A 13411-nucleotide genomic window follows, 5' to 3' on the forward strand; every position below is an offset into this window, starting at 1 on the left:
AAAGTTACACTGGTGGGCTTCCTAACAAGCAGATAGAGGAGAGTCCAGCAGGAGGGATTTACACTTCTTTGAACATCGAACACAAACCAAAAATAAGGAAAACTGTCCCAGAAAGCGAGTAGAGCCCACTATTTCTGGTGACATTTCTCCAAACCTGGTACTTTCTATGCTGGGCACTCTAGTTTTTCACATCTGGAGGAGGCTGGGGAAGACTGCTTCACATATCCTGGACTAGCAATGTGTGAGGAATCCACACTGGGGTGGGATCTGTTGGGTTTTCTTGGTTTAGCTCCCCAGACTCCCATCCGCCTTCTCTCTGCCCTAAGCCCAACTCATGCTGAGTGAACACACGGGCGTCTGGCAGGGAGCAAGCAGAAGAGGGTCTGCGGGGCTGGCTTGTGCATGCACCACCCACGTAGCCACTGTGCAAGCCGAATTCTGCTTCCCCACCGGTGAGTTGCAGGTTGTGCATACTCTGTGCAAAGCTGCTGCTAGCGGACAGCATTCGTGGACTTGCTCTCCTCTCGACTCCTTTTCTGCACTTGGTCCTGTCCAGGAAATAAGTCCAGTGTGTGTGAGAGAGCTGGATCCCCACCTGATCTTCTCATCTCTAAGCTGGACCCATATCAAAAATAGCTGTTGAATCACTTATACCATCAAACATATTAATCTGGATTGGTATTTATTTATCAAGACCTTCAGTAGTATCATTAATTTTCAGAAACTTGTATTTAGAGGCTGGATTTCAAAAAGCACTTCAGCATGTTCAGTGGAACTTTTTAATGCCAAAAGAGTCAGGATTCTCCTGCCTGCCTCTCAAACCACCAATCTCACAACATAACCTACTTTTGAAAGTTCCATCAGTTTCAAAGGCAGTGGTACTCCATGGAAAAGAGAGAGAGAGAGAGAGAGAGAGAGAGAGAGAGAGAGAGAGAGAGGCATAGTAGGCTGCTGAAGCCAAATGGATCCTTGGAAGCAATTTCACTGCATGGTTCTGTTTATATTGTTTTGACTGCATATTGCAATGGATGTAGAAGACAGAAGCCCTTTATGCAGTCAACAAGTGAAGGGAGGCCATACATGGAAAGGGACAGGAGGGCTGTATTGTTGGCCCTTCCCCTACCTCCAGATGCCACAGGAGTGGGTGCCTAAGCCCAGGAAACCAGTTCACTGTCTGTAGGTTCACATGGTCTCAAGGTGGTTGTTAACTCAGGGTAGCTTGTTAATCATGCTGAGATCATGTGAACCGGGCCAGAGGATCCCACAGCAGCAGGGATACTGTGTTGTCAGGAGCAGCAAGCCCATGGTTTGTTTGCATGACACAATCATCCTCCATGGCTTAATTTACCTGTAGAGTTCTTGCATTGGGTTGGGTGCCGTTTTTGCACTGCACCTGAAGGCCCCCAGCTGCCATTACTTGTCATGGCATGTGAAACCATGTGGCAGAAGTTGATTGAGGGTTAGAAAACCCTTGAATAACCCTAAAACAGGCCCTCAAATAACCCTAAAACAAGTAATTTTAAGAAATTTTCTTAGAACACATTCTCTGAATTTGTTTTTTTGTTTTGTTTTTTTTTGTTAAGTTGCAAAGTCATGCCTGACCCATCACAACCCCATGGACAACATTCCTCCAGGCTCTCCTGTCCTCCACCATCCCCCGGAGTCCACCCAAGCCCACGCCCACTGTCCCAGTGAGCCCATCTAGCCACCTCATCCTCTGCCGTCCCCTTCTTCTTTTGCCATCTATTGTTCCCAGCATCAGGGTCTTCTCCAGGGAGTCCTTCCTTCTCATTAGGTGGCCAAAGTATTTGAGTTTCATCTTCAGTATCTGAACTTCTAAAGAGCAGTCAAGTTGACAATCCTTTAAGATTGACTGGTTTGATCTCTTTGCAATCCAAGGGACTCTCAGAAGTCTTCTCCAGTGCCACAATTCAAAGGCGTCAATTCTTCGGCGTTCAGTTTTCCTTATGGTCCAACACCCACAGACATACATTACAACTGGGAAAACCATAGCCTTGACTATATGAACTTTTGTCGGCAGGGTGAGGTCTCTGCTTTTTACTATGCTGCCTAGATTTGCCATAGCTTTCCTCCCAAGGTGCAAGCGTCTGAATTTGTACAACACAACAAACTACAGCAAGCTAGGTGCTTGCGGGGCCTATGCAAAGAAGTTTGCACCTTGCATGACCTGGGAGTTCTCATAGGTAAATTATACCATAGAAGGCTATTGTATTAAGTGAACAAGTCAACCTCTCTGTACTTCCCTGGCTTGGAAAGTCACACCTAACTTATGGATGCTGGAAACCGATGGTACCACTCTGGTTACTTCCTTCCCCTCTCTGATATTAAACCCTGTCTTAACTGGAATAATTAGCTTATATTTCAGCAAGTACATGTCATGCACAGGTATTCCCTACAAGGCATCCCAGCATGCAATGTGCCACATCAGCATCTCTCATCCCGTGGAAGCACTGCTTGTTGTAACATGCAGTCTTTACAGGTACACTGCCAGCTCAACAATTAAACCAATATAGCTTGCTTACTGTGAATACTTCAGCTATCAGTGGATTGCTCTTGCATAATTAAATCTAGGCTGAATGAGAGAACAGAAAGCATTCTGTTTTCACTAACTCCAGGAACTGTAAGAAGTTTTTCCAGCTTTCTTCCTTTCTTCCCTGTTTCTGCAGATAAAAATTAAATGCACACTTTATGAAACTCGATCTTGCCTCATATTCCTTAGTGGTGCCTGTAATGCAGGCTAAAACTACTGTATGCTAAATAATAACATAGGTAAATCGGGAGTGTAATTCCCACCAGTATATTTTTTCATCTTGCATTTTATTATATGTATGTTTATTTTAAAAAATAAATACAGGAAGAAATGTGGTATGAATAGAAATGTGGTAAGAAAGGGGACGTTTAAAAGAGAATAGAAAAAGGTTATCATCTTATGGTTCATGGGATACTTTAATCTTACTAATGCAAATGGTTAATTATACTAACCCAAACAACAGTGATATTTAATGTATCAAGTCCTATACACCAAGTAATTGGCATGCCTAAGGGGTAAGTTTCCACATGGTTACTCAATTGCTCAGATATGGTTAGGGACTGAGCAGTTTAGTAAATGAGAATTCCTATATTCAATCAAAGATTACTAGATCTTGTTGAATGTTTCATTTGAGCACAATGTTTCTCACGAATGTTTGTAGGCAATGGGCCTATGCATATACAATACAGCCAAGGCAATGCCTTAATTAGCCGTTTATTACTTCAGGTTTACATTGACTTTTCCCGTTCTTTGAAATGCTAATTCTCATAATGAATACGATTGCTAACAAAATCTTGGGTAACAGGATTGACTATTTTCTTAATCAAAGAAAGTGTCAAAGGCAGGCAAACTGGGAACACTGCATGCTGCAGTCAGTTCTACATGAAATAACCTGTAAGACTTATTTCCAACCAGTGCAAATCTCAAGCTCGAGCAGAACGGTGACACTCCCTCAAACAGCATGAATAAATCGAAAAGGTAAGAAAGCAGCTTAGCTGCCGCTTTCAGAAATAATGCTTTTCAGCTCTTGCACATCTTTCTGTATCTTTGGGATTGGACAGAATCAGGGCCAGAATCAAGGGCAGGCCTGAGCGGGCATGGACCAAGCCCAGCGCTCACCTGCCTCTGGTTCTGACCCTGTCAGAGAAGCAGCAGCAGAAGCCACTGCCCACTGGGTCTCACCTGAGAGGCAAGTAAAAGTGACATGAAAAGCCAGTTAATTTAAAAAAGAAAAAAATAGAAGATGCTAGTTGTTAATCTCTTGCTGGAGGAGAGGGAAGGGGATGCACATGAACCTGAGGCTTGCTTTGCTTCATAGCTTATTGTTACAACTTCTGTGCAGCATCTCAAACCAACTGCCACATCGGGATACATTAAAAAGCATCTCAGTGTCCACATAGCATACTGCAGAGGCTGTTACTAGCCACTTCTCAATGGCATGCTTAATTCCAGTGCTTACGCATCCATGGAACACATCACCTGTCATTAGCAGCAGCATGACTCACCAGAGACCTTTTGCACATGGTGCACTAATCCTCGAGTTTACAACTGGGCAGACACAGAAACCCTGTCCAGCCATTGAAACATGTCAGGTTAAAAGAGGAGACTGAGGCACACACGCTAGTCCCATTTATCATATCCCAGTTTGCATTTAGTGCAGGGGTTTAAAGGGGGCTGCTGCACATGTTTGCATGAATGCACTTAGAGCTTCTGCGTCATTGGGAATTATGCCTGATCGCGATTTCAGACTGCACAGAGGTTTCTAAGTGCTTGCACTGGATCTGCTTAGAAACGAGCCCCACCGCAGACTTTCACGGAAGACTGGAAGGACAGCTCACATATGAGGCTGCACAGGCTAATGTGGGTCCCCTGGCCCATGTGCACATTATTGTCACACTGCATCTGTACCCTGCTTTTCTTTCTCTTACAAGGAAACCAGGGCAGCTTACAAGGTTCTCCTCCTCCCTATTTTATCCTCCCTGCGAGATAGGTTAGGCTGGGCCCAAACCACTCTGCGAGCTTTGCAGCTGAGAGGAAACAAGAACCCAGATCTCCCATGTGCTAATCCTATGCTCTAACCGCTATGTCACACTGGTGCTTGTTTCACGTGTTCAGATGCACGCCTGAGCATGACTAGAATGCAGCAAGGATGCTCCGCTTCTATCAGGTCTTTGCAATTTGATAGACTGCACACAAAAATCTTCTCTCTTCCTACTGTCATTGGTTTTATTCATTTATTTACAGCGTTTATATAACATTCCACATTTAAGCAAATTCCAGAGTTGGATCTGCTATCATTATTATTGGTATTACTGTCATTATTTTAAATGATTCTATAGTTTACGAGTTGTAGTTTATATAGTACAGTTGTGCATGGAGGCCAATAACTCCAATGTCAGTGGAGCAGTGGACTTTGGACTGAGCTTTTAAGGGGCTATCCATGGTGCTGAATTTATTTGCATGGTGAATAGAGCCTTGGGCGTTCAGATGAAAATCCAGCGTGGATACACTGCCCCACGGACATTCTTGCTGCCGGCCTCCAGTGGTGCTTGGAAGCTGCCTTGAGGTCTTCTGGCTTGTCCCAGTTGTGGAATGAGCTCCACAGAGAGGTTTGCCTGGTGCCTACACTGTGATCTTTCTGGCTCCAGCTGAAGGCTCTTTTATTTTCTCAGGTTTTTTAGACTGTAAATTTTAAAAAAATAAAATAAATGCATTTTCAGGGTTTTTTTTTTGCAGTGCTGTGGTTTTTATCTTAGCTAATACTCTGGTGTTATGGTTTTCATAATATGTTTTGCTATGTTATTGTATTTTATGGTTTTAAACTTTATCCACAGAGCTTCAGTTAATGGGAAATATAGAGAAGTAGTAAATGACTACATTAAAAATCTATCTGGATATATACATCTCTTCCTAAAGAATGCTTGCTGTGAATGATTTGGGGCATTAGGTTGGGAAAGGATGATGATGGATGAGAAGGGGGCTCTGTCAGATTCGGAGGACATCAGGAGATGAGTTCATTAGGGGCTTATATCACCTGCTCATTGACAGAATTTGTATGCATTTGCACAAATCCACACTCTCATCCTGCAAATGCATATTTCCATGTTTTAGCCTATGGGGAATGTGCATTTGTTGATTTTTAAAATTTTCCTTATTTTTCAATTACCAAATTTGTGTAACACAAGAGAAAGTTTAAAAAGGCCTGCCAGCTTGCAGAATCCATGCAACACAGGAAATGACATTCTACTACAGAATCCATGGCTCATATTCTTAGAAATATTAGTCCACTGTGGATTTTTCTGACATTGATACTCTGCTCTACCTACAAGTCAGCTGCAGGCTTCACAGTGCCAATTCAGCCCAAGTTGTCAACCCAAAGAATTCCCAAAAGCATCAGTGAGACGGACGTTGCAGAGACTTATCAGAAAATTGAGACAAACAGCTCCTGCCAGTCAAAAGCAACACCCTTCCTTTCTACCTGGAGATGCCAAGGAGATGCCCAACCTGGAACCTTCTGTGTATAAAGTGGGGCTATACCACCATGCTACAGTCCTTGCCTATCATCATCACCCTCGTTAATGAAGTGAAATTCATTGCCTTGGCATGGCAACTTTGGGATTTTTGGTAGCTGTGAGCTTGTAATAGGCAGGGTGGCAGGAAGTCCTGGGAAGGAACTACTTGGGGAACCATGCCACATTGGGGAAGATCTATCAGGGAGTCTGGGACAGAGAAATGGAAGGAAATCATTCCGCATTTGCTACTAAGGACATAGACTGGAAATCAGGCAAGGTAATAATTCCAGTGGAATTTGATACTGAGATATGCCCTGTAAAAGAACATACCCATCAACCAAGGTAAGAGAGGAAGAGGCGGACCTCAGTATCACCACTCTGCAGAATTCTTCTTCATAATGATGGTGAACGATGCACAGAAGCTGCCTCAGTGGAACAGCCTATGTCCAATCAACCCAGCAAGTTATGAAGCATAGTTAACTCCAGTCATCTAGGAAATGCCTAATCCCACAATCAGACCACCTCCAGACTCTGAGGGACCTTGGGAAGGCTGTCCCTCCCCAGTTCTCACCCCAACCCCGCTCCCACAGCAGCAGCACTGTTGCGACTGCCTGCCTCAGCTTCATCCTCCAACACCTGTGGCCTTGCTCACTGATGATGATGCTAAAATAGGCTGCTGGACCACTATAGCACAGGTGGACTGAAAGGAGATTGCTGCATTCTTAGCCATTGGCTATGCTGGAAGGACTTCTGGGAACCAGTTCAAAGCCTGGAGATCTCCTTTCTGCCCACCAGTTCCCAGAAGCCCCTGCCAGCACAGCCAATGGTCAGAAATGCTGGGAGTTGAAGCCCCACACTCCTGGAGATCTTCTTTTGGCCTGCCCCTGCATTACAACATTGTTGCTGCTACGGGAGTGTGGTAGCCACAGATCTTCTCTTCAAGCATGGATTATTCAGAGGCTGGGGCACTGCAGCAGGAAGGGACTGTGAACAGCTCCACAATGATCCCTCAAAACTGGGGGAGCAGACATTAAAATGGCAAATGTGGTTCAGTGTAAGCAAGTATAAAAATGATGCACATTTTAGAACAAACATTCCAACTTCCTGTATAGACTGATGACATTGAACTGGCAGCAGCTGAACAAGAAAGAGGTTTCGAGGTTATAGTGGAGGTCTTGAGGAAAATGTGGACACAGCGTGCGGATGCTGTTAAAAATGCAAAGTCTGTGTTCGGAATCACTATGAAAAGAATAAAAGTAAGACTGCCACTATAATGATGTCTTTATACAAATCTTTGGAAAACCCTGTTCAGTGCTGGTAACTTCAGCTCAGAAAGGATACTGGAGACTAGGAAAAGCTGCAGAAAAATCTGGAGCAGCTCCCCATGAGATGAGCTTAGGGGAAAAGGTGACTAAAGGGTGGAGGTCAAGACAGAGGTGTATAAGATGATGCATGCTATGGCAAGACTTAATAAGTGGGGCGGGGGGGGGAATTCATTCTTTCTCATAATCTTATTGAAGTCACCCATAATCTTATTGGGTCACTCACTGAAGTTAACTAGTAGGAGCAAAAAGAATTCATTCAGGGCTAAAAGAGGAATTCATTCACACCACACATACCACAAGATGTGGTGATCACAACCAACTTGGATGGCTTTAAAAGGGAATTAGGGAAAACCATAGAAATTAGGTTAGTAACATATAGAAACAGAGAAAACGGAGCGAGTCAGAAGGGGTCTCCCGGGCCATCTAGTCTGACCCCTGGCACAAGCTGGCTCCGCTCACGACATGCCCACCATGTGGACGTCCCGCCTATCCTTGAACACCCGCACCGATGGGGCTTCAACGACCTCTCGTGGAAGCCCATTCCACACCCTCGGGGGCCTGACTGTCAGGAGTGCTTCCTGGCATCCAAACGGAACCTTGGCTCCCTGAGCTTTGCTAGTCATGACCGCCATATATTGCCTACAAGACACCCATCGCTGTAGAACACCTTGGAGTTGTATTCTGCCAATGAGCTTCCTGCAGGCAACTTGTTGGCCGGTGTGGAAACAGACTAGCCTTGGTCTACTGCAATATGATTCTTCTCATGTTCATAATGGTCAGGGGAGCTTGCTTCTGGAAGAGCATAAGAGGGAGACACGATGGGAGTCTGCTCCTTACAAACAAAGTTCCCTGGCAGCATACTAGGCATTTTGCTTGACTCTTGGGCCATTACTGCACGGTGACCAGGTACACCCAACAGCTGCAGTAGCATAGCTGCTGATTGGCGCACAAGCTCGTGGTCCTAGTGAATGGCGCAGTATGTTGGATGCTGGTTCTGGGCCTGCTATTGGTGAATGTCTTACTATTGGGGTTTTATTGGATGAGCAACCGAAAGCGAAAATGCGAGTGCAGTTCTAGATTGTATTGCTATAAAATGCCTTTGAACCTCAAGACCTGGAGTCCTCAGCCCTATGTCCAAAGTGCCCAGCTTTGCTCGCTAAAAGGTTTAACAGAATTTTCTGTCAAGTTTACTGTTTAGTCAAAGTTGGAGATTGCATTACAGAGAAGAGTTAACCATCTGTTGAAGAGAGATTGTGTTGGGTATTTTACATTGGCGCTGATGAGATTAATCAGGGCGATAAGAGACGCTTAAAAAGATTTTAATAAATGTGATACATTCATTCAAACTGTGTATGCCACAGAGTTCTCTATCTCCCCAAACAGGTGGGGGTGCAACAGGCCCCAACCACTCAGATCACTTCTCTGGATGACACTGCGCAGATGCAATGGTGCTTGAGATGTAAGTCACCATCACTACCAAAGGAAAGCCTCCAAAATGAGGTCTAGTTCCTTTCACTTGAAACAGTTCTAAGCCCCTAGTTCTCAGTAAATCAGAACTTGAGGATGCATTACCCAGAAGAAGAAGGTGTCTAGGCACGACTGTGTAAATTGTGAACCAGTGTGGCATAGTGATTAACAGTGTGAAACTGGGACTCAGGAGAACTGGGTTCCAGTTCCCACTCAGCTATGAAGGCCACTGAGTGACTTTAGGCCAGCCACAGACTCTCAGCCCAACCTACTTCACAGGGTTGTTGTTGTGAGGATAAGATTGAGGAGAATTATGTAAGCTGTCTTGACTTCTTTGAAAGGAAAATAGGTGAAATATAAAAAATATAAAAAAAGATTAGGGTCATCTCCAGTTTCTGGAGACCAGCCAGTTTAATCAGCAGGAAAACTCATCAAGAGAGGTCTAAAGAACAAGGGAATCCATCAGCCTTCAGGTGTGACCCATAAAGCAAATGGCCCAAACAGCAAAGAAAAACAAGACAATAAAAGCTCCACCGAATGCACTGTGATTTCAGATTTCAGCACGGTTAAATCCATTTCATAATGTTTAAGATGATTTGGGTTTAGGTTTAAAAAGTCACTGCTCTGAATCCCAGGAGAAAAACAGAGTAGCATGAACAGGAAGAACATGTTGAACAATCTGTCTTGCCGCTATGGTTCCTATCATAAGGGTGATATCATTAGGTATCCTTCAGACTAATTAATGAATCAAAACTAGACTCCATGATATTGATATAGTCAACGTATATACAATGCAAATTTTTAGATACGCTCCACAGCTGAAACTATTTTAAAATGCTCATTAGAACAAAAGCTAAATCGAATATGATCTATGTGGCTCTTAAGAGACACAAACTGATGTTCTCAAATGTGAGGTCTTCTTTGAATTAGTACTTAAAACTAGCTACAGACTTCACCTTTGGATTCACAGGGAATTATTAGTAACAAAGTACCTCCTTAGTTGTCCTAGAGAAAGATACAAATCTTTGAACCCGGTTTTGCCTGGCTGTATCTTTTCGTCCATGCCGTTGATCATTTCCTCTGCAATAGGAGATTATGAACCACAGTCCTAGCCTGAACTCACAGTCCTGAACTGACTGGAATTTATGTCTGAGTAAACATGCTTAGGGTTGCCCTGTATGATTCCCAAGAACAAACGAGAGCGGCTGTATTTGCCATGGCAATTCCAAAGAGCATGTGAAAGCTGTTTGCAGGAAATGATGCCATAGATTTATTATTAAAGTATGATCTGATTGATTCGGCTCTGTCATATTTGATGAAGATTTGGACTACTGCTAAAATATTTCATTCTTTTTAAAAATTTCTGTATTGTTTTGTGATGGGAACATTCATGGAACTTCATCAGTCTTTGAAACTAAATGCAATCAATTGTATTCAACTTAAGCTAGTTTATTTTATGGGCTGTGAGAATGACTGTGTTCTAATGCACAAAGTGAAACATTGGCAAGTTGATTTCTCAGTTACCATGTATCCTGACCTTCCCAGGGGAAAACAAAATCCACTTTTCATTTCACAGCAGAAATAAAATAGCGATACACAAAAGAGGTACAGCTCATCCATTGGCTGGGTTCTTGCATTGCCCATGTTAATTAAAAAGATGGGAAGTTTACAGCTTGCATTTCCTGTGTTGCCACCTTTGGCTATAAACCATCCCAGGAAGTTGATTTGGGCTTGTGCATTTCTGAAGTGCTCATATACTCTTAATAACTCACTCTTCCTTCCTTAGTATTTACTGCCCGCCAGGAAAATTGATTCAGTATGTAAGCATGGCAAAACTGATACTGTTTCCCTTCATAAAGATGGGCATGTGTACCAACAACTTCATCCAAACTGTAACAGACCAGAAACTACATACAATACAGGGACAATGCAGGTTCGTATACTAGATCAACATAAGTTCATACTGTAGACTGGTGACTAGCAAGATTCAAACCTAATGACCAGTGCATGGCTATTTTCCTACCTGCTACATAATTTCAGTGAAGCATTGCAGGGGTTCATGGAAGAAAGTGCCCCCTGGAAAAAATAACCAAGATCCAGTGTGGTTCAGTGACAGAAAGTTGAATCAGGGATCTGAATTCAATTCACGTTAACAGTTTGGATTCATTGTGTGATCTTTCACAGTTCAATATCCCCTAACCATAGCTTAGTTTCTGGAACATGGGAATGGTGACTTTCCTTGTAATCAGTTTGCAAATTTATTATTTAAATTTGTATTACATTATATAACTGGAAAAAGTGCAGTAATTAATGGCAGCTAATCTATGAATACTCATTCCTAACATTTTCCCTGTGTTTCCAAAGAAGTTCATGAAACAATTGCATACACAAAAGTATATCACTGATTAAAATGTCATATAAAGGAACTTTAACTATGGAGGGATGGCAAGAAACATAAGAGGACCCTAGGTCTTTCCCAATATCAACTGTATTTACTGCTTGCTATGTATGCAAGCATTCAGCATCTGAATAGGCAAAACATCTGTACCCTCCAATTTGAGTGCTAGATTCAAACACAGCTGGAGATCGGCTTTATGCTGTCTAACATAAGTTGTTCTGCATCCATTCAGCATTCCAGATGGTCAGTTTACCACACAATACTAAGCAAGTCACCTCCAGTAGTTAACATTTGAATGTACAATCCAGTCACACCCACAGTAGCAGACCTGGACTTAGAGGATGCGTGGAAATGAACTTCTGTAGACACAGTGCAGCACAATCACAATCACAATGACCGGACACTGGAAGATCCACTCCCCAGCCTGCCTTTTCCACCATGCCTCCTTCAGCATTCAAGCCAACACTTTATTTATCATTGGAGCAGAAGGAGGAATATCCTGCAGGGAATACTGGCAGGAGGTGGAGGATGACATGGTTGTGAAAAGCAGAGAGAATAAATAAACTAATCAACCAAGCAGCAGATTAGAAAAAGATCTTTGTAAGATCTAATTTAGATTAAACTATCCTTGCATACAGCTGGGGTTTAAGCTTAGAATGGCTTGTAGAGTTCAGAGGTAGCAAACACGGTAACTGGCAAAGCATTAAAATGCAAAACAGGAGATTGGAAGGTGCCTGTCCTACTACTCTGCCATAGTCGCAACCCAGTTTGTTTGATTGACTGGGTGCTGTCAGTTATCTTCTGAAAAAGAGCAAAGGAAGATACTTGAAAGAGGCAGCTAGGTTTGCGCGGGGGGGGGGGCAGGGGTGGTGGAGAGAGAGGACGGAGACGACATGGATTTGGTTTGGCTTCGTCTGTGCCTGCCTCTTTCGGCCCGTTTCCCAGAAGCATCTGGTGCATTTTCTACAAAGGCTGCAGCAGAATCTTCCAAACAAAAGCCGCATGAAAAGGAAAACTTGTTCCCTGAAATGGCACTCGCAATCTCCCTTTCCCTTCCCTCCTGCACCTTTTGCACACGGAAGAAGGAGAGTGACTGCAGCATCGCCGACCAACATCATCACGACTATCGCGATCACACCACCAGGAGGGAGACAGCAACAAAGAAACACCCAGCCTCCTCCTCCTCCTCTTGCCATCTTGATGCATATCTCTATCCACACATGCTGTACGTACATTATATGTACACACACACACACAGCCTGATCGGGTCTTGGCAACTCAGCGCGACGACTGCCCGCTGGCGAAAAAAGGCATCCTGCCCTCCTGCCCCCTTTGACATTGTGCGGGCGAATCCAGAGAACTGCAATGAAACGCAGCAGTGGGGCTGGTGCGGGCGGGGGGTGTGAACGTATGTCACGGTGTCCGGTTCAGCCGGGGGGGGGGGCGGGGGCGAGGAGAAAGGTCTCATCCAGCCGGAGATGCAGCTCCGGGGGTCGAGATCCGGAGCGAGCCTCCGTGCCTGCCGCAGGGCTCCCGCAAAGCGGCGGGCACAACACGCAGCGCGAACGGCTGAGCAAGCCCGGGCTCATGTTCCCTCTCCTCCCTTCCCCTCGCTTGCCGTGCCGCTGGCTTGGACGGACTCCGGCGCAACGCCGCCGCCGCCGCTGCCATTGTGCTGAGCCGAGGCAAAAGGAGCGAGAAGCGCGCCCGTCGGTCGCTTGTGAGTAAACAGGCACCGCACCGGGAAGCAGGCAGGCAGGTAGGCAGGTAGGTGCGGAGGGAGGGAGGAGGGAGGGGGATGGGGAGGAAGGCAGCCACTGAGAGCCATTTCCCCAGGGATCCACCGGGGATGACCAAGATTTCCAGGCTCCTTTGGAAACAGGTCTTTGGAGCTGTTATTGCTGCAGTAGGGGTGAGGGGGAGAAGAGAGAAGAAAAGGGGGAGGGGGAGGCGACAGGAGGAACAAGGCATTGCAATGGGACTGAGAGCAACAATCCAGAGACTTACCCCGGTGTCAAAGGCAGAGCGGCTCCTCCTAGCCCCTCTTTCGGGGTGTGCACGGGGCTCTCGCTGACGCCCCCTTTCCAAAAGGAAGGCCCCCACTTCTCCTTGCTTTGCCGCTCCTCCTCCTCCTAGCTCCGGCTTCTAGGCTAAAGGG

The 13411-nt window shown here is 44.9% G+C and overlaps 1 protein-coding gene across 4 annotated transcripts in view; it reads right to left on the bottom strand.

Annotated features, from left to right (window-relative positions):
* TMEM63B (transmembrane protein 63B) overlaps positions 1–13411 on the bottom strand; it is an 88989-nt gene extending 75578 nt beyond the window's left edge. For all 4 annotated transcript variants that reach the window (XM_044446207.1, XM_044446124.1, XM_044445852.1 and 1 more), the window contains exon 1: positions 13261–13411. The gene's annotated coding sequence lies outside the window, so the exon portion shown is untranslated. The remainder of the gene's footprint in view (positions 1–13260) is intronic.

The sequence above is a fragment of the Varanus komodoensis genome, unplaced genomic scaffold (genome assembly GCF_004798865.1).
Source record: "Varanus komodoensis strain SLA01 unplaced genomic scaffold, ASM479886v1 scaffold1, whole genome shotgun sequence".
Classification (NCBI taxonomy): Eukaryota; Metazoa; Chordata; class Lepidosauria; order Squamata; family Varanidae; genus Varanus; species Varanus komodoensis.